Here is a 27,468-nt window from a genome sequence, read left to right on the forward strand (position 1 = left end):
CTCAAAGAAAAGTAAAATGTCACTCAGAAACTTACAAATCACCACTCGACTTGCCCAAATTAACCAGTAACTCACAATTTTCCGAGTTCATAAACACACGGAACAATGCCGTTCAATAATTATCTTATCCAAACCCCATTAACTTTTAAGGCACTTCTCCATTTTTCAATTTCTGTATAGGGTGATAGTCATTCTTCCCAAATAACGTGCATATCCGCTTGGCTTTAGACACTTTAAGGTTCCTTCTAAAGGCTATCTTGAGGACACTTGAAAACCCAAAGATTTCTAAATCCACACAAAACCTGTTAAAGGCTCAGGTTTCAATTAGCCTATAACAAACGTCAGAGGCTTTAGGTCATCTTACAATTTCTACGAACCCTTAAAGGTTTTCATTAGGTATTGAAGAAGCAACTTCCGACATAACCGCAAGTGTCGCCATATTGGAAATGTATCAATTAATCAGTTCACTTTTTAAACTAATCAATTTTTGTTCGTTTTTAACATCAGCATATGAAAAAGCTGGATACGGACATGCATTACAAAGTAATAAAATAACCATTAAAAAGTCGTTTTACTAGCTGCAGATAATACGGGAATGGATCTGATCACGGCAATACCATTTCGTGGCAAGAAGAAGATTGCCATTTTTTAAGCATAAAAAGGCGACAAGGTTAGTAATGGTGTAATGCGTCTATTGTTATACATTAAAACAATTGTTTACATAAGATTTTTTCATCTCTTAAAATTAATGTCAGTTTAATGATAGAAATGTCATAGCTATTGTGTGTAATTTCCTGATTATAACTTTTACAGGTATGTCACGCCTCGTACCTGAGTGCCGAACGTGATTGGCCACAAACTTTTACACTCCTACTGAATACACTTCCTGTCAAACAATTCGGTGCTATACCGGTTTTGTGTCCGCATCAAGGTGGATGATTCGGCTTGGTCCGCTAGGCGCTTTTTTTTCTCCTCTCCGCCAGATTTACCTTTACTTCTATTTGTCGACAGTTTTCAATTATCTATTGCGGTCAGCGATTTGGGCCCTTCTCGCCGCTAATTACTTTCGTAAATTGGGTTTCTTGCGCGCAAAAAGGTCCGAAACAGTTATCGCAAAAAGCGCGAGCTCGACCGCAAGATTACAAGGTTTCGCGCGCGAAAGCAGCGGTCCCGATTCGAGTCCCTGGGGAGCGTTGCACCCTAATCGCCGCACGCTAATCGGAATGTTTCATTAACCCCAAGCATTTAAATTCATAACAATAATACCTGTTGGTAGGGTGGTAGATAGTCATATCCCTTCCACCTGAACAGGTGTACCTGGTTCTTGAAGCATAACAGTGCGTCGGACACTCACTCGTCCGGCACAGTCGGAAGAGACCAGTCTGTGGATATCATCTTCAGGTAGCCTTCAGGCGAAATTACGCTACTTCCGTTTTTGCGAGTGATCGGCAGTGTGTTAGTGCCCCGAGTGCAAATTTTCCAAAAATTCTTCTTCGATGTGATACCTAAACAAGTGCGCGGTAAATGGATAGTGTGAAGTGACTTTGTGCTGTGCTTTCTTTTTGAGGATTTAAGGTAAATTATGCATTAGATCCTTAAAATCATTGGACCGAGAAAAAATGAACCGTAATACCAAACAATTATGGTACCTATACGGTAATTACCCCGAAAATATTGAAAATTAGGCCAACAGTAAATTACATCACTAGTACAATTAGGCTGCAAGTATATAAGCGCAAATGTTAATTAACGGTCGATTTTTTACACAATTTAGCGATTACGGTTCTGCCATTATCCGCGCCGAACGCGGAATTAATTTTATTAGCCCTTCGCTGTTACGTAACCGGATTTTCAAAAAATTCGCGAAAGTAACGCCGTTTTCGAAATGCCTCTCGCCCAATCTAATTAACTTATATGAAGGTAATTAATTATCACATGACGTGTTTGCAGTAGGTAGGTACGTCGCTTGCAAAACAGAAATTTGCCTCGGCGTTTCCAGACCGAAATAATTACGAGCTCTTCCGGAACTGAATTGAGCAATCGGTAGTATCGATACTAAATTACCACGTAAATATTTAGATCTCCAACGCAAACTATTGTGCGTTTTCTAGACATTAAACAATTTTGGAATTGAATTCTAAGTTACTGTCCAGACGTATCGTTGAAGTCTCCAAGGATATTACTCGGCGCCCTTTAAATAAAATGATATTAATATCGCCCAGGCACATCATAGGTAGATATTTTAATTCAATTCTTATATAATTTGTGCATTTTCGAAATTGCATAATACAGCATAATAGAATTCAAAAAAGTGTAGGTAAATATTTACATCTCCCACGCAAATTAGTTTTGTTAAAAACGAAAAATTTAACCATAGGCTTAAAATGCATCTCGCTATAGTTAACGAAAGTGTCCCGCCGTTAAATATTATTTTTAATTTTTAGATGGATAAAAACATTTATACCTAATACTATTTAAAGTGTCAACGGTTAGAGCCTTAAAATTAACAAACTCGAAAGCGTCAATACTTCTAATCTTAGATAATCGTATATCGTATTAAAATCACCCAAGCAGATTATTTTGCCCCAATTCCTATTTTTGTATTGATCACAACATTTTGAAATTATGTCGAAAATTTGTTAATCTCCCACGCAAATTGGATGATAAAATTCTAAGCGTTTCTATATAAAACTTAAGTTACCAGTTCTTTTTGAATTAAATCGAACAGTAGACATCCGAAGGATAATAAAGTACAAACGTATATCGTTGAAATTTCCATACGTCAATGCATTTCACTGCGCAAACGATATCACTCACATGCAATTTGAATAAAGCCAATATTAATACTGTCAAGGCGTAGGTACAATATTTTGACTCAATTTCTAATTTCTGAATTCAAATAAAACCTCTTTTTTGTAATTTCACTGAAAAATCCAAAATGCGTCAAAATTGATACTCTCATAAAACATATCGTTGAAATCTCCAACGACAATTATTAAACTCCGTTTCGTTTAGCTAGTCGGCGTTTGCAGCGTTTAGAAGTAGAATATACAGAAGTACAGTATTTTATACCTCCTACTCAATTGTTGTTCAAATAAATTTAGTGACTATGGTCTAAAATTTTTCTGTAAAACGTAAATGGTGGAGCTCTTGTGGAATTGTACTGTAAAATGGCCATCCAAGAGTAGAAATTGCCTTAAAATAAATTCTTATTGTGCAGCGTTAAACCGCTCATTGAATAAATAATGATATTAAGATCGCCCATAGAATAGATTATCGACATTTTCAAAATTATTAAGTTGACGGTTACACAAATATTTGCATCACCCACGGCCCACGCAACTTAGTTTCTTGTGAAGATTTCTAATTTTTTATCGATCGCACAATTTTCAAAAATGTTGTATTCGACGTTAGTGTTAATAGAGATAACACAAAACTGTTAATATTTAGATCTCCCACGCGGCTTATTAAGTTGTACGGGGAAAATCAATATACTTTCAAATCTTCGAGGTTCTAATTAGTGGCGCTTATTGCACCTAAAAATTCCTCTATTAAGATCTCCCACGCATAAATAACGTAGTACTTGACGTCTGTCAGGTAAACTTTTTTTCGTCAAATTCCAATACAAGAAAGGCTTTAATTTATGGCCCCCACACCGTACATAGTTTCATAAGCAGATATATGCAAAATGACCCAGCGTTGAAATCTCCAGCTACTGGTGTTCATTTTCTATAAATCTCCACGACAAACACTCAAATGATTATAGTAGAAGCTGATATTAACATCTCCCATATACGTAGTGAGTTTTCATTACCGGGAAGTCTAGTAATTTTGTCTCTAATGCCTGTTGAATTTGTTTCAAATGCTTGAAGATGGAGTGCACAACGAGTAATTTGGTGCACGAGAGCAATAATATTAGCATCTCCCACACGTATAGTGAGTTTTTTTTAAGTGCGTTTGTAGCCGAAAGCATTATCGCAAAGTTGAACGTGTTTTAATACTTGGGAATAGCTTGCGCAACGAGTAATTCGGTCCACAAGAATATCAACTTTGTAAAAATGTTAGCAGTCGATATTAACATCTCCGACACGCATGTGAAGCGTTTTGTAGTTGAAATAATTTACGGAAAATGTAACAATTTGAATTTGTTTGGATCCCTGAGGATCGAATGCGCCAGGGGTATTTTGGCGCAAACTTACAGCGATCAATATTAACATCTCCGACACGTGATAAACTTGCAAGGGAAACGAATAAATCTATATTAACATAGATCTATATCTCAGTTTCAAATTTTCTTTCTGAACAATATTGTGTAAGTAATTTAAGAGGAGATTTGCCATCCCGGCAAAAAGTTTGTTTGCGAGTATCGATGTTAGTATCTCCCACGCGAGTAATTCTGATGCAGGTAAAGTGCCCCGTTAATGAATTTTCATCTCGTTTGGACCCTTGAATTAGCAATAACAACTACTTATCTTAAAAATAAGAACTCGTTACCTTTTGTGTAATGAGTAAATCCATTCACACAATGCGAAATCTCCCACACTTACTTTATTTCCATATGTTTTCATCGTAGCAATGAATGCAAAATTTAAGGCTTTTCTCAAATGATCTTAAAATATCCCAGTTTTTGAAACAACGGCTTCCCATTATCGATATTTACCTGGAATCTTGAACCCTGGAATTTGCTAAGACCTTGCAGGGACTGGAACTGAAAGCTTTAATTTTAAAATTCGCACAGATTTTTAGAATCGAAAGTTAAGCTTAGTATTTAGAACAATGAACCTTTAAACCTGACTCTGAGGTTTTGTCTGAAAATTGAACCTTAAAGCTTAACCCCGCAATTTTTAATGCTTGGGCTTGGCAGTGGATTTGAACCCATACGTTTCAAAATTAACTACGGGCGCAAAAAGTAGGTATGTAGACCCGAGTTGGAGCCGCAGAAGAATAGAAATAACCGTTCGATCCGTTATGAACCGAGTTTCCGTGTTCTAGAAGCAAAGATCGAAAGTCCAAATTTTTTTTAATTTTTCACGTGTCTTTATGAACCCAGTAAATTATGAGTTTCTTTTAAAATCCAGTTGTTTTGAGCTTTCTCAGTCCTTTTCGGTGTAGTCAATCTTATTTATTAACGATACTCGAGAACGTATTTCTGTCTGTTTGTCCGTCCGTCCGTGTACACGATAACTGTTGAGAAGCGTCCAATCGACTATCGAGTCAAAGAACGAACCAGTACCGAGTGAGTTCGAAAACGAGCCGAGTTTCGAGTTGAGCTGAACTGATTTTTTCGACCCGAATTGCGAGTCGAGCTGGAAATCCATAATTTCGAGCCGAGCCAAGTTTTCAAAAACTCCGGCCCGGTCCGATTCTATCCCTAATGTTCTTAAAACATAATCAAGCAGTTACAATCTTGAAAATTAAGGGATGAAAGCTTAGCTAAGAGACCTTTGTCATTAAATCTTGAATCTTCACTTAAATTTCAAAATGCAAAACCTAGGCAGAGTGAAGGTCTGAGGAGAACCGAAATTTCCAAGGTATCGCTAGGCACTAAAAAATTGCCATTGCACTTTTGAACAGTGCCGAGTGCTGAGTTCGACTAACCCCCTCAGGCCTTTACTTTGACTAAATTTGTGCCGAACTTCCCACTGGTTTTGGAACAATCACGTTTGCTTAAAAAAATCTATTTCAATACCGAGCAAACCGAAGGCGAGTTCGGCACAAATCTAGGCAGAGTAAAAGTCAATTTGTGCCGAAAATGCCCATTGATCGCTAGGCACTAGAATATAGGTCTGTTATTAAACTTTTCAACAAAAGATAGTTTTGAAACGAGTGCCTAGCGAGCTGAAGGCACAAATCTAACCAAAGTAAAGGTGAGACAGTCAGTCGAAATTGCCCTGGTATTCTTGGTTTCGCTAGACATTAAAAATCTACTGTTGCACTTTTGACCAATCTTTCGAAAAAAAAGTTTTGAAACCGGCACAAAACTAGACAGAACAAAATGTCAATTTGTGCCGAAATTTCTCTTAGATCTCTAGGCAGTAAATTGATCTGTTATTGAGCGTTTGAACAAAAAATAGTTTTGAAACGAGTCCCGATCGATCCAAAGGCTCAAATTTAAACAAGGCAAGGGTGTGACGGTGTGCCGAAATTTCCCTTGGATCGCTAGGCATTACCATACATTTAATATTAATCTTTTGAACAAAAGATCAGTGCCGAGATAGCCGAAGCCGAGTTCCCTACAAACCTAGGCAGAGCATATGTCAATTTGTGCCGAAATTTCCTTTGGATTGCTAGGCACTAAAATAGGCGAAGGCACAAATATAAGCAAGGTAAAGGTGCGGCGCTGCGGTGTACCCAATTTGCTCTAGGCTAGGCATTAAAATTTTATTTGCACTTTTAAACAAAACCAGAGTCGTCCCATCGGACCTTTACCCTATCTACCGTGGCTTGTTTTGGAACAATCACGTTGATTTAATTATTAGCACATCTATTTTAATACCGAGCAATAAGTCAAAGGCATAACTTTAGGCAGAATAAAAGTCCGCTTCAGTACCTAAGTCAATTTGTGCCGAAATTGTCCTTAGATCACTATACTCGTAGATTGTTATTAATCTCTTAAACAAAAGTTAGTTCTAAAACCAGTACCGAGCGAGTCGAAGGCGAGTTCGGCACAAACCTAGGCAGAGTAAAAGTCAAATTGTGCCGAATTGCCCTAGTAACTCTAGGCATTAGAAATATGTTATTCCATCTGCGAACAAAACCAGTGGCGAGTGAACCGAAGGTGAGACCTTTACTTTACTCGCTCGGCACCGGTTTTTGAAAAAACCACGTTTGCTTAAAAAGTTAAAAGCTATTTCAATACCGAACAGACCGAAGGCAAGTTCGGCACATCTCTAGGCTGAAGACCCTATACACAGAAAACAAAATCTAAGGCCATGAGTTTTGAGTCCTAGGTCCTGGGTATCTTGTTCTTTAGGTGAGTGTTCAACTATCGATTATTGAGTACCGTACCACGAGCTTCATATGAGCTGTTGATTTTGGCATTAACATATCTGTTGGATTTTGAGCTTTAGTTTTTAGTCCTATGCCTTGGACCTTGAACCTAGTCCTGTGGCTTCAGTCTTGGGAAAACCCCAGACTCTTCATTTCGTGCTTTAGGTTTCAAGTTCCAATTCTTGAGCTCTGTGTTTCGAGTTTCGAGCTCAAAAGTGATTTTGAGCTTTCTGATCCAAATTGCAGGTTGCTCAGTTTGAATTTCGACATCGGAGTGCCGGAATGCAAAGCTCGGGTTTCACGCTCCTAAATTCGAGTTCTGAGGAAGAATGAGTCTCATATTTTTGATATTTTGAGGTTTAATTCATGATTTGAGGCCCTGATTTAATTCGTTGGCATTTTCAAGGTTCACATATCTGGTTTGGGATCTTTAGTATCCTGAACCGTGACACGTGAGGACTCGAAACTTGATTAAGGTTAGTGGAACAAAGCTGCTGTGCATTAATAATATAATCTTAAGAATTCGAGACTTCTCGTTCCGAATTTCTGAACCCTGAAGATTTCGACCTCGGTTTCGACATTTTAGATATCAATCTCTCTTCCATGTTTTGGGTTTGGGTTTTCAAATTCAAGGTTTTAATTTCGAGTCCTGGCTTGGGTTCGTGTTTGTAACTTTACTTTCAAGCTTGGCATACGGTGAAGCGTGTTTTGAGTACGAGTTTCGAGTTTTGGTACTCAAGGTTCTATTCTTGGGTTCTGAGCCTTGAGTTGTGAACTCCGATTCCTTGGTACTAACTCCTCGGTTCCGAGTTCTGAATCCTAATCTTTAGGTTTTGCGGTTCTTGTTGGATTTCTTGCCCCTTGGGTTTGTGTGCTAGGACTTGCTTATTGAATCTTATTCCTTTAGTACTGAGCTTTCTGACATTACCTTTGAATAGGTTTTGAGTGTTAGATCTCGAGTATTTGATCCCGATGGTAGACTCTTTTTCGACCAATTAACTTGTTGCTTTGGTGTTTGGGTCTTAAGCCACGCGCTATGGTCCTTTAATTTTTCACTTGGATTCTTGCGCCTTGAGACCCAAAATTTGTTACGCTATATTTTGAATTTCGATCTATGAATTTAGAGTTCTGGGTTTTGAGTTTTGAGTATCAGATTCGAGCTTCAAGTCTCGATCCAAGTGCCTAGTTTCGAGCCTTGAACTTCTGATTATTGAAGGTTGAGTTCAAGTATCGAGTTGTTGGTAGTTTCTAGATTTAAAATTGACCAGTCGAAATTGAGCATTAATATTATAGATTCGATTGTAGGGTTTCCAAATGCGAAGTTTGAGGAAATCTTGGGTTATGAGCGTCGAGGTTTGGATTTACGAACGATTTTTTTTAGTTTCAGTTTCAAATTTCGGATTTCGGTATCGATTTTAGACGCCCTAGGTTCGACTCCGAAATTTAACCTTTTATTCGAGCTCATTCGTAAATTCCAAGTTCTGGTTCATGGCTCCTTAATGTTTGTTGTATGTGTCTTAAGCTGTAGGTCTGAATCTTGGATCTAGGGCCTTTGGTTTGGGTCTTTAGTCCTTTGTCTTGGGGTCTTTGGTTCTTAAGATTAAGTATTTTAACTTCAACATTGATACGTGAAGCTAAGCCCTTGAGCCATGAGCCTTAGGCCTTGAAATTTAATAGTGGATCTTGTGTCAAGTGCCTCGATTTTTTATTTTTGACCTTTTCACATTGCACCATCATACTTGAACCTTGGCCATCTCTTTCTTTGAAATTGTGGTTTGTGTCGAACTCACTTTCGGCTCGTTCGGTCCTGGATTTGCAACTGTTACTTTTTGTGCCAAAATTGCCCTTGGATCGCCACGCATTAAAATAGATCAGTTAGTGAACTTTTGAAAAAAAATTTCAAAACTACAGGCACAAACCAAGGCAGAATAAGTCTGATGCGGTAAGTCAATTTGTGCCGAAATTGCCCTGGGATGATCACTAAGCGTTAAAATAGATCTATTATTGAAGTATCAAACAAAAGACAGTTTTAAAACCAGTGCCGAGCGATCCGAAGGAAAGTTCGGCACAAACCTAGGCAGAATATCAGTCTGCCGCGGTAAGTTAATTTGTGCCGATATTGCCATTGAAGCGATAGGCACTAAAATAGATCTGTAATTGAACTTTCGAACAAAAGATCGTTTTAAAACTAGTTCCGAGCGAATCGAAGGCACAAATCTAAGCAGGATAAATGTGTGATGTGGTGCCAAAATGGCCCTGGGTGTCGCGAGGCACTAAAAACCTTTACTCTGCCTAGGTTTGTGCCGCACGAGCACGGCTTTTGGAATTATCACTTGCTTGAAAAGTTAATAGTAGGTCTATTTTAATGCCGTTCGAGCCTAATAAAGCGAGTTCGGCACAAACTTAGACAGAGTAAAGGCCCGACGGGGTGCCGAAATTCCCTTGGCATCGGTATGTAAAGTTTGACTTTGAATCATGAGACTATAGTTTGGATTTCTTATCTTAAAAATTGAATCTGGATGTTTGAATATGTATGAAGAATACTTGAAGCAATTTCTGTCCGTTCGATTCTGGATCCATCCGTGACTGAGAATTGAGTGAATGTTAATTTCTTATACGTAATACAGATTGCTTTCCTTTGGAATGGCAACCATTGGACCTATTCGTTTCACTTCCACGCGAAGAGATACCGACCCATAAATCCGGCAGTTCACTTAGCGCAAAACGTTATCATTCCACCACGGCAAAAAAATCGTCCTCCAGTAATACGATTTTCGTGTAAATGAAGTTGGTATAGATGAGATTAATCAATTTTATGGGTCTATTAATGGCGTTGTCGCCGAAGAAGTGCGTGACCACACGTTGTGTCGTATGCCTCGCACGTACGGCACAACTCTATCGGTGCTAAATTTCTGTTTACGAGAGATTCGCACGAAGACGATTTTCGATTACGCCCTCTCGCCGCCGCCGGCCCATGTTTGGAAGCGTACCCAACGGAAGTGCGCAAGGTTTTTTATCGCTTCGTCCAACTACATTGTATTAAAGTGACTACAATCGGACAAATGAGCTACGTACTCGACTGTAAACGTGTTGAAATTAATCGCCCTGCTGGTTTACTGGAATGCAGTCATTCTGTCAGTTCTGTATGAGTGGTGCCAGATTTATTTTTGTTACACGTTTCATCATCCGATTTCGCTACCGATTTTTTTTTGTAGCGATATTGCGAGTTGCGGTATTTTGTTGCAATTCCGCAAAGCTAGCGGATAATTATTGAGTTATCTTTAATGTAATCAATTCTGAATCGCAGGTGTGCATGTGGGTACAATCCCACAAGATGATTAAAGGATTTAGAACTGGTAGTATAACTACTTCTAGCTTAAAAAGTTCAATCTTGTCAATTAAAATCGAGACGAAGGATTGTGATGCAAATATGCAAGAACAAAGAAACTTAACACGAAGAATGGGTCGTTTTGTTAAAGGCCAATCATCAAATGATAAGATTCTCGGTTAAAGCCTAACGTTTTGGGCTTAGACGCCATCGTAGTGCCAAATTTGAAGCTGTCCATGGTCCTAGACTGCATTTGGTAGATGCTTATATTCGCAACATGGAAATTGTGAATTATCAACTACAATCTATACAGACTTCTACAGATAACCGCGAACAGAAAGAGGTCTACAGACTGCAGTCTACAGTCTACCGTCTACAGTCCACAGTTCACAGTCCACAGTCCACATTCCACAGTTCACAGTCCACAGTTCGCAGTCCACAGTTCGCAGTCCACAGTTCGCAGTCCACAGTCTACAGTTCAATGTCCACAGTCCACAATCTACAGTCTAAAGTCTACAAACTACGAACCTTTTTTTTGAAGACGGATTTTTTAAACTTGCAAAGACAATATGTATGGATCGCAGGTAAAGATACGCGAAAACGATCAAACGACTCCACCCCTCTCGAAAATCCGGCGTGTGGTCCCGGCGACTTTTCTGTATCTGTTTTGGATTCTCCGAACCTCTAGGATCCTTGGAATCTTCCGATTTTTTTAGATTGATCTGATATGTTTTCCAGGTCTTTTGGACCTTCTAAATCGCATAGATCTTGATTTTCTTAGATCTTCTGGAATACTCGGTTGTTTTGGGTTGATCGTCTAGATCTTTAAGATTTTTTTAATTTTTTGACAATTTTTCGTTTCCTCTTCTTCAAAATCAATGTTCCTGGATGGCTTAGAAGTCTTCGGTCTGTTAGATCTGCGGGTTTCTCAGGATCTTCTGGAGCATGTACACCTTGTAGATATTCTATTCTAGGTGCTCCCGGTTTGCGTCTTTGGGATTGTCTAGACCACCTAAAACTATTGAACTTTTTGTTTTTCGAAGCCAGGCCGTTTTTCTTCCTTGGTATCGAGTTTTCGGTTTTGGTACTCAAATTTCTGGTCCCTGGTCTATAGTGGCACCTGAAATTCACAATCCTTAATTTCTGGCGTTTCATGATCTTCTAGATCTATTAAGTTTTCTGAAGGTTTTAGAATTTCTGCACAATTCCTACCTCTTCCTAGCTTACTAAACCTTCAGAACTGAGAACAGTTCCATTGTCATCTCTGGTCACTGGGATGACGCTTATGGGGAAAGAGCTATCGAGTCCTTGTTTCTTTTTAATATTATTTTTAGGAAAGGGTCATTGAATCTTCCTTTGCTGAAGAGTACCCACAGATCCTCTGGTGCTACTTTTTCTGCAGTATTTCTTAGGAAAAGAGAATCTGATGGTCTTTTTTGGAAAATAGTGATGAGATTCCAGAAGATCGTTTTAAGCAAGATAGTGTAACCGGGGAGTTTGGGGGGTATGGAATTCCCAAAGCCCCCCCTCCAGCCTATTATACGGCAAAGAGAGGAGGCTGATGGTGAAAGACATGGAGCCCTTAATTGCTTTTAATGTGATTTTCCGGAAATGGGCATTGAACCTTCCTTTGCTAGGGGATGTCCCATACGTCAAAGACAATCATGACATTTCCGAAGGGGGAACTTTTTAATGGGGGTTCTGGGGGTATGGGATACTCAATACCCCCACCAAATTATACGATTGTTCTATTGGCATGTTCAGAAAACTGCAATGGCAAAAGGATGAGGCCTATGGGGTAGTTATTGAGCTCTTTGCTTTTAATATTATGTTCGATCCCATACCCCTAGCCCTCCTCTCTTTCCCGGTGCAAATTCGCTGCAATACTTCTTAGGAAAGGAAGATCTGATGATTTTTCCCAAAAATCATCATGTGATTACTGCAGGTTAAACGTTTTACTTAAGAAAGTGTTAATACTTAACCAAAGAAAACTGGTTATTGGTAAAATCCCCCCTTCTTGTTTACCTGTATTGCAGAAAATAATGTAAATTTAGTGTCTAACTGAATCTGCCTCAGAGCAGTTGAATTGTAATAAATTTTACATTACAGCAAGTATTTTATTTATTCAGTTTAATAGGCACTCGATAAGTTAAATTAACAATGGTCCTTCGAGCCGGATGTCCGGTTAAAACATTCAAACGCAATCAAATTTAGTCACAATAACGCGAATCGTGAGTGGTTACCAGTCAATTATTACAATTTCATCGGCAGTCCAAATACAAATCCATCGATACAACATCCAACAACAAAGAAAAGGAAAAGTGCATCCATTCATCTACCTGGCAAGCTTACCATAACATCAAGTAAGAATTCCTTATTTACCTATTTTTAATCCTTCAAGGCTTCGACACAATAACATTACTAACAATGCCCGATTCCAATAATACTGAAAAAATTAAAGAATTGCATTACAAACGCGGAAATTTTAAGACAAAGGTAACTTTATTTCAAAGGTTCATTAATGGTTTATCTCCTGATAATATTGCAGAAACAGACCTCATTAACCTGCAACAAAGATTAGCTAAATTTCAATTAATATATGACCAATTTGACGACATTCAAAATCAATTAGATAGATTAAACCCAGATTGTGAGGATAATTTAGAAGAAAGGGAACAATTTGAAAACAATTACTATTCATTATTATCTCAAGGTCAACAATTAGTGAATCTTAGAAAACCGCCAACTGAAATAGCAAATGTTTCCCAAACGGCCAAATCGGCTAACGTTAAATTACCTAAACTCACAATCCCATCTTTTGATGGCAGTTTTATTAATTGGCGCACCTTTCATGACACTTTTGTAACAATTATACATAATAATTCAGATTTAACAGATGTTCAAAAATTATGTTATCTCAGATCCGCTTTAAAAAATGAACCTGCAAATTTAATTAGCTCCCTTGACACATCAGACACAAATTATTCTATTGCATGGAAATTGCTACAGGAGAGGTACAATAACAAAAGGCGAATTATATACAATCACGTTCGAGAAATTCTGGATGTCAGTAATGTTAGCAAAGGATCTCACGTGACCTTAAGGCATTTAATTGATACAATTCAAAAACATTTAAACTGTTTAAAGGCAATGAACCAACCGGTTGAAAGCTGGAACGCTCTTTTAATTCCTATGCTGTTACCCAAATTAGATTTCAATACTATACGTGAATGGGAATCATTTCTCAATAAAAAATATGAATCGCGGGACGATATTCCCACTGTAGAGGAATTTATAAAATTTTTAAACGATAGACAGGGTGTATTAGAATCTCTTTCAATTAATCAGTCCTCATCAGTCAATTTTAAACCTTTTCCAAAACACAAAACAGATAACGTCAGTGCATTCGCTACAACTGCAACAGTAGATTCTCATTGTGCATCTTGCAAGGGTAAACACTACTTGTATCAATGTGAAGAATTTTTGAAACTCCCGGTCAATAAAAGAATTGAAAGAACAAAAGAATTACATTTATGTTTAAATTGTTTGAAAAAAGGTCATAATTCATTTCAATGTAAAAATGCACACACTTGCAAATCATGTCATCGAAAGCACAATACTTTGCTTCATATTTCCAATTCAGAGCAAGAACAATCCAAGGGCCCCAATAGGAACAGTAGCGAAATTAGTTCAAGGCAGGTACAGGCAATTAATGAATCATCTCAGGCATCGACGTCCTTAGCAAGTTACAGTTACAGTACATTACATAAAGGAAGGACGTCGTCCCAAGTTTTATTATCTACAGCATGTGTAAACGTTAAAGAGACTAAAGCTGGAAACATAATTATAGCCAGAGCCTTATTAGACTCTGCATCACAATCCAATTTCATTTCGGAGGAATTATGTAAAAAATTAAACCTTAAACGGCATGAAACAGATGTATCAATTGTAGGAATCAGTCAAACTCCCATAAAAACGATGGCGCGCGTTGAAATCAAGATTTATTCCCGTTATAATCATTACTCAGTCACATTGTCATGTTTGGTTATTCCAAAAATTACGGACAACTTGCCATCCTCAAACTTTAATGCAAATATTTTAGATATACCTAGCAATTTAGTATTAGCTGATCCTACTTATAATAAGCAAGGTAAAATAGATATTTTAATTGGCGCAAGTAACTTTTGGGAGTTATTAAGCGTTGGACAACACCAACTCGGTACAGGTAAACCGACCCTGCATAAAACTAAATTGGGATGGGTTATTTCTGGAAATTTAAGCCCGAACGAAGGTCAAATAAAAAGAACATTAGCTTATTTGTCACTAAATAAGTTACAAGATGAGGTTTCAAAATTCTGGGAGATTAACGAATGTATTGAAAGAGTGAGTCATTTAAGTGCAGAAGAAAAATACTGTGAGAAGATGTTTAATGAAACGACCCAGCGTGCCACAAATGGTAAATTTATTGTTAGGATACCGCTAAAACCTAATTATTCAAGCTTAGGTAATTCCAAAAACATAGCCATAAAACGATTTTGTTCTTTAGAAAAAAAACTGCAGGCCAATTCCGAATTTAAAGACAAATATGTAAAATTTATGTATGAATATAAGCAATTAAATCACATGACTGAAATTGAGGATACTTTAAAGGCTACATATTATCTACCCCACCACGCGGTACTAAGAGATTCCTTGACCACAAAATTAAGAGTGGTGTTTGATGGTAGTTGTAAAACTGATACAGGTATTTCTTTAAATGACATTATGTTAACAGGAAAAATAATGCAAAGCGATTTGTTTTCAATTATTCTTAGATTTCGATTACATCCATACGTCGTAACAGCAGATATTTCATCGATGTTTAGACAGGTAGTTATACATTCAGATGACAGGCACCTACAAAACATAGTTTGGAGAGAAAACGTAGATGAACCTCTAAAGGCCTATCAATTAAACACAATTACTTATGGTACAAAGTCAGGGCCGTATTTAGCAACACGATGTCTGTATCAGCTTGCATTAGATTTTGAAAATTCTTATCCCTCTGAAGCGCAAATTATTAAAAACGACTTCTATATAGATGATTTAATTACAGGGTGTGATAGCATAGAAGACTTAAGAGTAATACGAAGTAACATTAAGCACATACTGAGTACGGCTGGATTTATTTTACGCAAATGGTGTAGTAATGTGCACACACAATTATTTCAGAGTGACAAGGAGACAATAGAGCATGAATTTGTCCAGTTAGGTGACAATACAATAAAAACATTAGGGATACGTTGGGAACCAATTTCGGACGTTTTATACTATAAATTTGAAAATTTAAAGATCCAGAATCAAGTTACAAAACGAACTATATTGGCGATTACGGCTCAATTATTCGATCCTCTAGGGCTATTAGCGCCTATTATTATACCTTCCAAGTTAATTATTCAAGAATTATGGCATTTAAATATCACTTGGGACGAGTCAGTACCGACAAATCTATATACACGTTGGATAGAATTTAGGGATAATCTTAAACATTTGAAAAACATTAAATTACCACGTTACGTCTGCAACAAAAATCCAAACAAAGTTGAACTGCACGGATTTTCCGATGCTTCCGAACGAGCATACGGTGCAAACGTTTACATACGTACTATTACGGACGGTAAAATATCAATTTTTTTGTTGGCAGCTAAATCAAGAGTTGCACCCCTTAAAAATATAACTTTGCCCAAACTCGAATTAAATGCGGCTGTCCTTTTGGCACAATTAATTCACAAAATCCGTTCTATTTTAACGATTACCATTAACGAAGAGTATCTCTGGTGTGATTCCATGATAACTTTGTCATGGATAAAAACTTCTCCTTCAAAATGGAAGACATACGTCGCTAATCGAGTGAGTGAAATTCAAACATGTACAAACATTAATGACTGGCATCACATTAAATCGGCAGACAATCCCGCGGATTTAATTTCACGAGGCTTAAAGCCACAATCTTTACTAGATTCGAGACTATGGTGGAAAGGGCCACATTTTTTGAGTTCCAATAAAGAGCTACCAACCGATACATTCAAAATGCTTAATAATGTTACCGACGCAAAACGAGTTACCTTCACCACCACAATTGAGTATGATATTTTTTCCAAAATTTCATCTTTACGGACTTTGATTAATGTTAGTGCATATTGCTATAGGTTTTATGACAATACAAAGAAAATCCTTATAAACAAAAATTCATTACACATTGATCCAACTGAAAGAGAGGAAGTTCTTAAAAAATTGATAAAGGTAGCACAATCGCAATCTTTTCCGACTGAAATTAAATCGCTACTCAAGAATTATGCATTGAAACCCAATTCAGTTTTACTATGTTTAAAGCCCTTTATAGACAAGGATGGTTTGTTAAGAGTGGGAGGTAGATTAACTTTATCAGACTTAAATTATTCTGCAAAACATCAATTGATATTACCCAAACATCACATATTGACTAAATTAATTGCCGAAAACGAGCACGTGAGATTGTTGCACTGCGGATCACAAACATTATTAAATTCATTACGAGAACGTTATTGGCCCTTATCTGGACGCAATTTGAGTAAAAAGATTATTCATCAATGTGTAAAATGCTTCAAGGCAAACCCAAAAATTTCCAATATTTACATGGGCAACCTACCAAAATTGCGTACCACACCTACACCACCATTCTACAATAGTGGCGTAGATTATGCAGGTCCATTTAAAAGCAGAGATCGACGTGCACGAGGTTATAAAATTTATAAATGCTATATATGCCTTTTCGTTTGTTTAAGCACAAAGGCTTTGCATTTAGAATTAGTAAGCGAGTTGTCCACCGAATGTTTTCTTGCTGCTTTAAAACGTTTTGTTTCCCGCAGAGGGAAACCGAACACAATATTTTCGGACAATGGAACAAATTTTGCAGGTGCTAATCGCCAATTAATAGAATTATATCAGTTTTTAGAAAATAGCGCTACAAATATTATCGAAGAAACAGCCAATGCAAATATAAGCTGGAAATTTATTCCGGCAAATTCACCTCATTTTGGAGGCGTTTGGGAAGCAGGTGTAAAGGCAGTAAAGATGAATATGAAAAGAATTTTAGGTGATAGTATTTTAACTTTTGAACAATATACCACATTACTAACACAAATAGAAGCCGTCCTCAACTCCAGACCTCTTTCTCCCTTAAGTACCGATCCAAATGACGTAAATCCTTTGACACCAGCACACTTCCTCATAGGCAGAAGTTTGGTAGCAATCGCCGATCACAATCTAGTGGAAGCTCCAAACAATCGTTTAAACCATTACCAGCAACTTCAAGCCATGGTGCAGCATTTCTGGAAGCGGTGGCAGAAGGAGTATTTGCATGGGTTACAAATGCGAAATAAATGGAGAAAACCAACGACACCCATCAAGGTTGGTGATCTAGTAACCATAGTCGACGACAACTTACCTACATGCACATGGAAAATGGGGCGTGTAATACAACTTCATCCTGGCAAAGACAACGAAGTGCGCGTAGTGACCATTAAAACAGCCACTAGTGAAATAAAACGTGCAATAAATAAAGTTTGTGTATTGCCTTTATCAGACAATTAATAGGAAAATACGAGTAGATTAGTTATGTTTAATATGTTTGTATAATATGTATCTCTTGTTTCATATGTTTATTGATATCTTGTTTAATATGTTTTATTAATATCTTATATTGTTTAAATTACAAAAAGGGGGCAGTTTATGTTAATACTTAACCAAAGAAAACTGGTTATTGGTAAAATCCCCCCTTCTTGTTTACCTGTATTGCAGAAAATAATGTAAATTTAGTGTCTAACTGAATCTGCCTCAGAGCAGTTGAATTGTAATAAATTTTACATTACAGCAAGTATTTTATTTATTCAGTTTAATAGGCACTCGATAAGTTAAATTAACAAAGTGTTACGGGGGGGGGGGGGGGGCTCCAGTCAATACCACTCAGCATATCATACGACAGTTCTATTGCTATTTCCAGAAAACGTCCATGGCAAATGGACTAGGTTTATGAGGAAGGACTTATCCAGCACTTTTTCGCTTTTAATATTATTTTCGGCAAATGGTCATTGAATCTTCCCCCCCCCCGTTCTATTGTTATTTTCGGAAAACTGTAATTAGCAAATGGATGAGGCTTATGAGGAAGGGTTATCGATTCCTCCTTTACCTTTAATATTATTTTTGGGAAATGTTAATTGAATCTTCCCTGCCTTCCATGCTGCTCCGTCGGGAGGGTGAAATTTCAACCCTATGGACACTTATACGATTGGGAAATGGGACGCATTCGATAGCTGAAGTTCGATTTTTGAGAAGATTGCAAAAAATGGCCACGTGGAAGACGGAAATATGGAAAAAAAACAAAATCGCTCGAGGAGGACGGCGCCCTGCTTAGGGGTCGATAGGAAGGGTTCGAATTTAGTCGAAGACTTTTATCACCCCCCCCCCCCATGTGGAGGTGTGGGGACTGTTGTACACATAAAAAACCACATTTTCGGCCTTGGAAGTGAAGTCGTAAGTAAAAAAAAAATCGTATTGGACGAAGAAGAGGAACACAAGTAAACGTTGCCAGGATTTTCATTTCCTCCACTGTCTTTCCTCTTTCCATCCCTATTTCTCGGATTTTGCCCATCCTTTTTCTTCTTGGTCTTCCCCTTTGCTCCTTCCTTGGTTTTCCCATCTCCATTATTTTTCTTGTAAGTTGTTTCTTATTTATTTTTTTTAGTTATTGGCTCTTGTTCTGCTATTTCTCTGATTTTGTCATTTTGCACTCTGTCCCATTTGATTTTTCCAGCAATTTTTCGATATTTCATTTCTATAGCATCAGGTGGACTAGGTCTACTGGGGATACCACGAGAAAAAAACTCGTCATTGCTATACCTCAAGGTTGTGTGGGAATGAGAATTCCGCCAATGGGAGTGTTGTGATCTCATTCGCGGCACTCGCACACCTAAACTATTCGTCTGACGAAAAAATGAATGACAAAATTTTCCGCAAAATTATTTTTTATCTATTTTTGTTGACAAATCAATTGGTAAGGAGAAACGAGGTTGCACGGTGAAAATTCGGATAGAGCACCTCAAGATCTATTGCTACCAATTTGTAAAACTTCCACTAAACTTTCCTGCTAACACTGCCACTCTGTAATCCTTTCTTGTATATCGGAATTAAAAGGATTCTCGGGATTTTTTGTTTTTCCCACGCTTCTATACAGATCTACCATTCTACTCCTTTTTCCTCCAGCCATTTAATCATCTCCGGTCAAATGCCGTCTTCTCCACTTGTTCTTCTTTTGTATTTTGTCTTCTGGCTATGTCGTGTTATACTTTCTTCTGTAATGTTCTTTCATGTTTCAAGTATTTCTTTTGTGTCCGTTAGTGTTTTTTTAATTATCAGCGATTTTCGAGTAAAATGCGCTTTTCGAGGGTGAAACTAATTTTCCGTAGGAAAAAAGTAGAACATGACGTTTGGAAAATTGTAGATTCAAGATTTACTATTAGATCTTTCAAACATTAAATCCTATACCGACTAGGGCCTACAAGTCCTACAGCCTACAAACTACAGTCTACAGACTACAGTGTGCAGACTACAGTGTACAGACTACAATGTACAGACGCAGTTTACAGACTACAGTCTACAGAAAACAGTCTACAGGCTACACTCTACAGACTACAGATTATAGATCACAGTCTACAAACACAGTTTACAGACCACAGACTACATACCACAGTCTACAGACCACAGTCTACAGATCACAGTCTACAGACCACAGTCTACAGACCACAGTCTACAGACCACAGTCTACAGACCACAGTCTACAGACCACAGTCTACAGACAATTGGTAGGGATTGCAAATAAAGAAATGCAAAAACCAAGAAAGTGAATCCACCCTCCTCCTCAAAGAGTTTTGGATGAGCGCATTGTTTGAACGGAGAGAGGGGCATGCCATGCCGCTCCATCGAGAGGGTGAAATTTCGACCCTACCGACAATTGAACCTGAAGATGGATTTTTTTAATTTACAAAAGTAGAAGGTAAAAATAGGCAGCAAGATGGGAGAAATAACCCAAATCTCGTGGGAAAAAAACTAAAAGGCACAAAAACATACACAGAAGAAGATTATTCAAAGGAGACCGAAGAAACTAGAAAAGAGCTGAGAAAACAGGAATAGAATCAGAAAAGAGATAGATACATTACGCAGCGATTAGGTACAATAAACTAATAGTAAATGGAGATGTCTACAAAGTAGAACAATCAAACGGAATGGAAAGAACTGCAAGAGGAGTAGAGAACATAAGGAAACGCCTATAGAAATAAAAGGAGGAAGAACAATCAGTGGAAGATCCCCAGAGGAGGAACCGCAAGCACAACTAAGCAAAATAACACTGGCATGACAAAAAACTGAAACCAAAAACTTAAAACGCTATAGAAACAAAGCAACGGGCTATGAAAGAGGCAAAGATATAGGAAATGAGGAGACTCCATATATGTTTGAGTAATTAATTATAGACGTAAAGAAAAATTTGAGACTCAAAATGTTTTTTTTGAGTCTCAAATTTTTCTTTACAGGGATAGGAATTTGGAACATAAACACGCCAACAGGGAAGGAGATAGAAATAAGAGCAATAACATAATAATCTTAGGGCTAAGTGAAACTAAGAAAAAGGGCGAAGGAAGCATGCACTACTGGAGCAGGAGGAAGTGAACAAAGGAATAATTGATTTTAAAGTAATCAATTCGAGAATAATAGCTATTAATATAAAAATGGAAGAAACAACAAATATCATACAAATATATGGGCCATCACTAGAAGGAATAGCAGAGGAAGAAACATAAATCTACAACAAAAGATGAATTGAATAAAGAAGAAGATGAGAGGCCAATCATAATAGGAGGCTGTAACAGTAAAGTAGGAAAGGACTACAATAGAGAGATGGGATGTATGGGAGTACATCAGGAGGATACGATAAATAGAATTGGGATAAAAGACTTCTGCAAAGGGAAAGACTTAATAATAAGAAACACACCACCAAGATACACTACTGAAGAACAGAGAAAATTTGTGGGGAAGAGAAAGTACGGTAAACACGTCGTGTGGTGGTGGAATAACGACCATACAAAGGCTGACTAAAGAGCATGAAAGTAATATATACAAACAAAGATACAGAAAGACAAATAGGAATATATTCCAAGGAGAAACACAGTGAAAAGTGAAATCAAAAGAGTAAAGAAAGAATCCTGGAAGGAGTTTGGAGAATCGATTACCGAAGAATACAGAACAGATTGTAGAGAATGAAAATATTAAGGGGGGATAATAAGAAATTAATAAAAGAAATTAAACAAACACTAACGGACACAAAAGAAATACTCAAAACATTACAGAATAGAGTATAACACGACAGAGAAGACAAAATATAAAAAAGGAACAAGTGGAGAAGACGGCATTTCACCCGAGATGATTAAATGGCTGGGGGAAAAAGGAATAGAATAGATATGGGAGAGCTGGATAGAAGTGTGGGAAAAACAAGAAATCCCGAGGGACTGAAAAAGAAACCTATTCTTAATTCCGATATACAAGAAGGAAACTGCAGACCAATCTGCTATAGTCCAATCACCTGGCAGTATTAGCAAGAAAGTTTAGCGGAAGTTTTGTAAATTGGCAGCAATAGATCTTGAGGTGCGCTATCCGAATTTTCAATGTTATCATATTCATTTTTTCGTCAGACGAATAGTTTCGGTGTACGAACGCCGCGAAACACTCCCATTGGCGGAAATCTCATTCCCACACCACCATGAGGTAGAGCAATGGCGCGTTTTTTTTCTCGCGGTATCCCCAGTAGGCCTAGTCCACCTGATGCTATAGAAATGAAACGTCGAAAAATTGCTGGAAAAATCAAATGCGACAGAGTGAGAAATGACAAAATCAGATAAATAGAGAACAAGAGCCAATAACTAAAAAAAAAATATGAAACAACTTACAAGAAAAATAATGGAGATGGCAAATCCAAGGAAGGAGTAAAAGAGGAAGAAGAAAATGGATGGGCAACATCCGAGAAATAAATCCTGGCAAGAGAATGGAAAGAATGGAGGAATTGGACACAGGACAAGAAACCCACAATCCGCGCCTGAAAGGGCATAAGGATTAGAGAAGAAGAAAATATTCTAGGTAAAGTTTTTCCATGTTTTCGAGGTATCGAACATTCTCACGGTTGAATAGGCCACTTAAGGTTTTCCCAAAATTGCTTGGCTATGTGTTAATTAAAGGTGATTTCTGGAGGGATTCATAATTAAAAACGACACAATGAAGCGTGAGAACGATTTTTCGCAACGAAAAAATTGAATGACTATTTATACGAAAACGTGAATAGAAGCGAACCACTAAATGAAAAACGTTTTCAGATGTAAAGCACGAGAATCCCCCTCGTTCTCCCCTTCTTCGTAGGAATTTCAGATGAAGATACACTTTGACTTCGGTTTATTGTTTAACAGTTCACGTGTGCATAGGAAATTGCCTCCATTGTTTCGGCCGTTTTGAGGAAGTGCGCGTGGGGTTTTTGGCGAGTTCACTTTGTGCGCTCGCAACAAAAGATATCTATTCAAATTTCGCTCAAACAAGGTTGTTTGTTTCATTGTAATTTTCGGGGAATATTTACAACGAGCCAAGGTCAGTTCGACAACCTTCGCCATTTTTATCAAACTTTGTTTTCGCGAGCATCCGGCCGAGATTTAAGCCCGAAGAGAAAATCGATCGCATAAATTCCCAAGGCTTGTAATTATTGATGAAATTCAATTTCCTTCATCGGCGATGGTGCGCGCTAATTGAGATTCTGCAAGAGGAAGCTGTTTTCACTTTCATTTCCAATGAGTTTTCGCGCCGTGCGCAAGGGGCGAAAATTGCAATTTTTTTGGTCGCCAAACAGCATTTGCATACGTAAAAAATCGGCAGGCACGTAGCTGGAAAGTATAGACATTGCAAGAAACTTAAATTGCCTTTTTTGTCTTCGAGAATTTTGTGAATGAAATTTTCGGTCTAATACTTCCTATACAAGACAAAACCAACGCACGCTTTGATTCGTCTTTTAATCGTAAACAGACATCATTTGTGTGAGAATGTTTATAAGAAATAAATAGTGGAGAAAGAGTTAATCATGCATGGCCGCAATGCTAACGGTACATATTCTTGTTATTTACTTATCAGTTAATTTGCAGGCATTAAACTGTTTGTTCGGCTTATGCTAATCGCTGTTTACTGCTAGATTTGGGCGATTTCAATATTGATATCGACGACGAAAAAATCGAGGAATGATTTTCAATTAGCGTTACGTTTAGAAAACAATAACGTTTTTTAGCGGAGAGTTTTGAAACATCATGAGTCACTTTGTAATAATATCTTTTTATATCGATCTGTAAAATTACAATTTTCCATTGCTTTTGTTTTAGTGGTTTCGTATAAAATATCTAATTATTTTAGAAAGTATACGCCGTGCCGCCCTACAAAATGTAGGTACGAATTTTTACATTTCCGGTGACGAGCCGCGGTATACGCGAAATCATTGTCATTAGCGATTTCAATATCGACCGATATACCGTGGCGTAATTACGGGAACGAATTTTTCTGTTTAAATTTAATTAGGGTTTTTATATTGTTATTATTTATAAATAGCATAAACGTACTTAATTAGCAATAAAGTAGCGTGTATATAATATTTGAAAGGTTTACCGGGTAGATATAAGATCGCGTGACCAAGCAGGTGCCGTATTAGTTTTTTTTTTATTATTTATTAGTTAGATAAAATTATTTTTATGATAGTATTTCAACGTTATTGCACAACCTAACAAATTAGTTTGAAAATGTAATAAATGCGTTTCTCAATGCACTCTCTGATTTATTTTATGGCCGTCGGTAACAACCCTGCCCGTTAATTTACCGACGATATTTGTAATTTTCATATGAGAGGTAATCGCGAATAATTGTGGTCAATAGGCCGAACCATGAGGAACGCCGGAAGTATCTAATTTAAATAGTCCACTACCATATTCTCATACAACCTGCAATCATATTAATTGCAATAATTTGCACAATGACCTACCAGCGTTCATCAAATGTGTTCATCTCGCTTAGGTTAGTCGTCTTATACCACACCCCATAGGACAGTAGTGTCACATGGTTTTGGAAATATTCCCTTCTTCCATCCCCCTAGCTTTGGTAGGATTAATATGAAATCTCTCACCAATTTTTCAATCATTGCCTAGTTCTGAATCTTTTTTCTCAGGTTGTATTTTTCTTAAATTCGTTTCGTTTTCTTCTCAAACATTTTCCATCACATCCTTACTCTTAAGATTCTCTGCACATTTTCCCCCAGTTCAATTTCTGCACGTATCCTTTAATTTCCAATGAAATTTCCCTCAAGTTATTGTTACTTTTTAAGCGTCTCCTGATGATCTCAGTTTGCTTTGAAAAATGCTCTCAGTGAAAATCGTCCCTTCGTGTGCACTTTTCTTATTCCCTTCAACTTCGTATCAAATTCCTTCTTTTAAAATTCGTTGTTCCTTTCAGCTCCCTTCTATGTTCATCTTTAAGTATTCCCTTCAAGTTTTCTTCACACGCTTTCCTAAGCATCTCTAAATTTACTCATAAGAATTTTTTTTAAGTATCTCATGCCCTGCTATACTTTATTATCCCTGAGTTACTTATCCGTTATGGTGCCGCCGGTTTGAGAAAAAGCATCTTAACTCATGTCACATGGTCTAAGCAAAAACAACGATAAACCGGGTCCGTGTAAAATGCGAGAAGTGGCCCTTCCCCTTTCCCATGTAAGAAGCGCCAGGTACAAAAACTGTAGTCCGTGCAAAACCAGTAGGCGTCGAGAAAAATGTCTTCAATAGAGATGCGCCACTTATATTTTTTGCCCATTATGATGTAAATGGCAAATCCAGATATATCCTTAATTTGCTGGAGGATCCTACTTAGGCGTGGCGCTAAGCAGTGCCTGGAGGTCCAGTGGAGTGAAAAATTGAATGCACCGAAAAATTGCTCGGAAATCGTTGGTTTTATTTGCCCGGGAATGCTCAGGGGTGGGGTTACGGGGGTGTACAAGAGTAAAACCTATCCGTGGCAAGAAATTGCTCGGAAATCATCGAGCGGTTTTTGTGTGTATTATTCTAATTTACTCCGTCTTGAAACCTCAATTCGTTATCGATTACGTTAAATTACGGCTTTATAAAAAAAATCCCCGAAATGCAAAATTATTATCACAAAATGGCGCCGATAAGCTAAGGAGAAGTATCCCATAAAACAATCGTAAAACCATCTCCCCTTTAAGGAACACATAGCCAGTATAGGCAGAGAGCTATGTTCCCACACTTCCAGCAAATCGCACTGAAACAAAGGAAAGACACTTTGGTCCTTGAAATGACAGTGGCCTGAGGAATCAAAATACTCGTATTCGGATCCACAATCGACTGCGCTAATTAACGTGTTGTCCTGAATGAGAAGGTACGTTCACATTTAAATCGATCATGCGTCATTAGGCTAGTGAAGCTAATAATATTAAAAAAAATTGCATTGCTGTAATCCCTTGAAGAGGAACTACTCATTAATTAATTGCAACTGCAACAGCTAACATAAATGACACCTTGATCCAATTTCGCTATCTCCGCTCTACGCGCTGTTTGTCGTAGGCCATCTTAGATCAAGTGTGGTCCACATGTGCATCCCCAATATACTCCGGACAGATGAAAGTGCAATAATTGGACAAGTATCAATTATTATTAAAAATCTAACTCGTCATTAAACGTGGATCTAACACTTGAAATTAGAACATACTTACGTATTTGGGAAAATAACATTTGAATCCTCCACAATGAGACAAACGTGTTTAAACTGGATCCAATATTAACTCGAAGAAAACACAAAACCCGGTTAATCGCCAGAAATAATACTTAATGAATTTGCAATTATACCGACACTCACAACTCAACTTAAACATCCGTCTTCCATCGTGTTCGTAGTGAGAGAAGGGGTGAAAAGATAATCTAACTTGCGAATTCCAACGTAAGGATGCACCAATAAGAATTTGCCACTAACGTAAGGGCTAATTGAAAAGTGTACAAAATGTAAAAATGCACATACGCAAGTGATTAGGTGCATGTGTATAGATCGGTACACGAAATAGTAGAGTGCGACATAAACGAAAAAGAAGACTTGACTTGACCGGAGATGCTCAGGGGCGGAGTGCCTAGGGTGCAGTGGGATGGAAAATGTTGTTATTTGGGAGTTTTCGCAGTTGCCCAGTCCATATCTGCTCCAGGGGTGGTGGAGACGGTGGTAATTTTTTTAGTAAATTCAAATAATACACACAAAAAAACCCGAGTAACGATTTCTGCGCAGTTTCTCGACGCGGTTAATTTTTCCCTCCACGCCCCCGTAGCACTGGCGAGCACACACGGACCAATAAAATCGGAAGAGGGAAAGGTCACTTATCGCATTTTACATGAACCTGGTTTTTCGCAACAACCGCCGTTTTTGCATGGACCATGTGACGTGAGTAGCCGGTGCCTAAACGGCCAACTAGTTCAGAGATGATACCGTATCATAGAGCATGAGATACTTCACATCAGCTGATTGTTCAAAGGGCATATACAACCTTCGTAAATTTTCTCAAAATCTTCGAAATGTAAAATTATTATGACAAAATGGCGTCGATCATGAAAGTACAAGTATCCCTTAAAATAATGATAACCATCTTACCTTGAATGAAGAAATAGCGAACGTAGGAAGGGAGCTCGCGTACGTGACGTTATTAATCATCGGGAAGGGGCGGCCTTTTCAGTATCGGCTACCGAGAGGGGAAATCCGGCGCACCTCTCGCGTCTTCCATAGACCGATTCTTTCGCATAGACCGCCGATTAACTTCGATCGCCTTTTTCGTCTCGACTGCCTTACCACTCGAAAGGGGAAGGAATATCTTTCGCATCTTCCATATACCGCCCTGTTACTATCGACCGCCGATTAACTTCGAACTATTTTTCGTGTCAGCTGGTGACCAACATCGACCGCCTTATCACTCGAAAGGGGAAGGAACATCTCTCGCATCTTCCATAAACTACTTTAAC

At 37.9% G+C, this 27,468-nt stretch overlaps 1 protein-coding gene across 4 annotated transcripts in view; it reads left to right on the plus strand.

Moving 5' to 3' along the window:
- The first annotated feature begins 1,366 nt into the window (after window positions 1-1,366).
- LOC116180512 (paired box protein Pax-5) overlaps window positions 1,367-27,468 on the plus strand; it is a 198,904-nt gene continuing 172,802 nt past the window's right edge. For all 4 annotated transcript variants that reach the window (XM_031500527.1, XM_031500532.1, XM_031500528.1 and 1 more), the window contains exon 1: window positions 1,367-1,575. The gene's annotated coding sequence lies outside the window, so the exon portion shown is untranslated. The remainder of the gene's footprint in view (window positions 1,576-27,468) is intronic.

This window comes from Photinus pyralis, unplaced genomic scaffold (genome assembly GCF_008802855.1).
Source record: "Photinus pyralis isolate 1611_PpyrPB1 unplaced genomic scaffold, Ppyr1.3 Ppyr1.4_LG9, whole genome shotgun sequence".
Lineage (NCBI taxonomy): Eukaryota > Metazoa > Arthropoda > Insecta > Coleoptera > Lampyridae > Photinus > Photinus pyralis.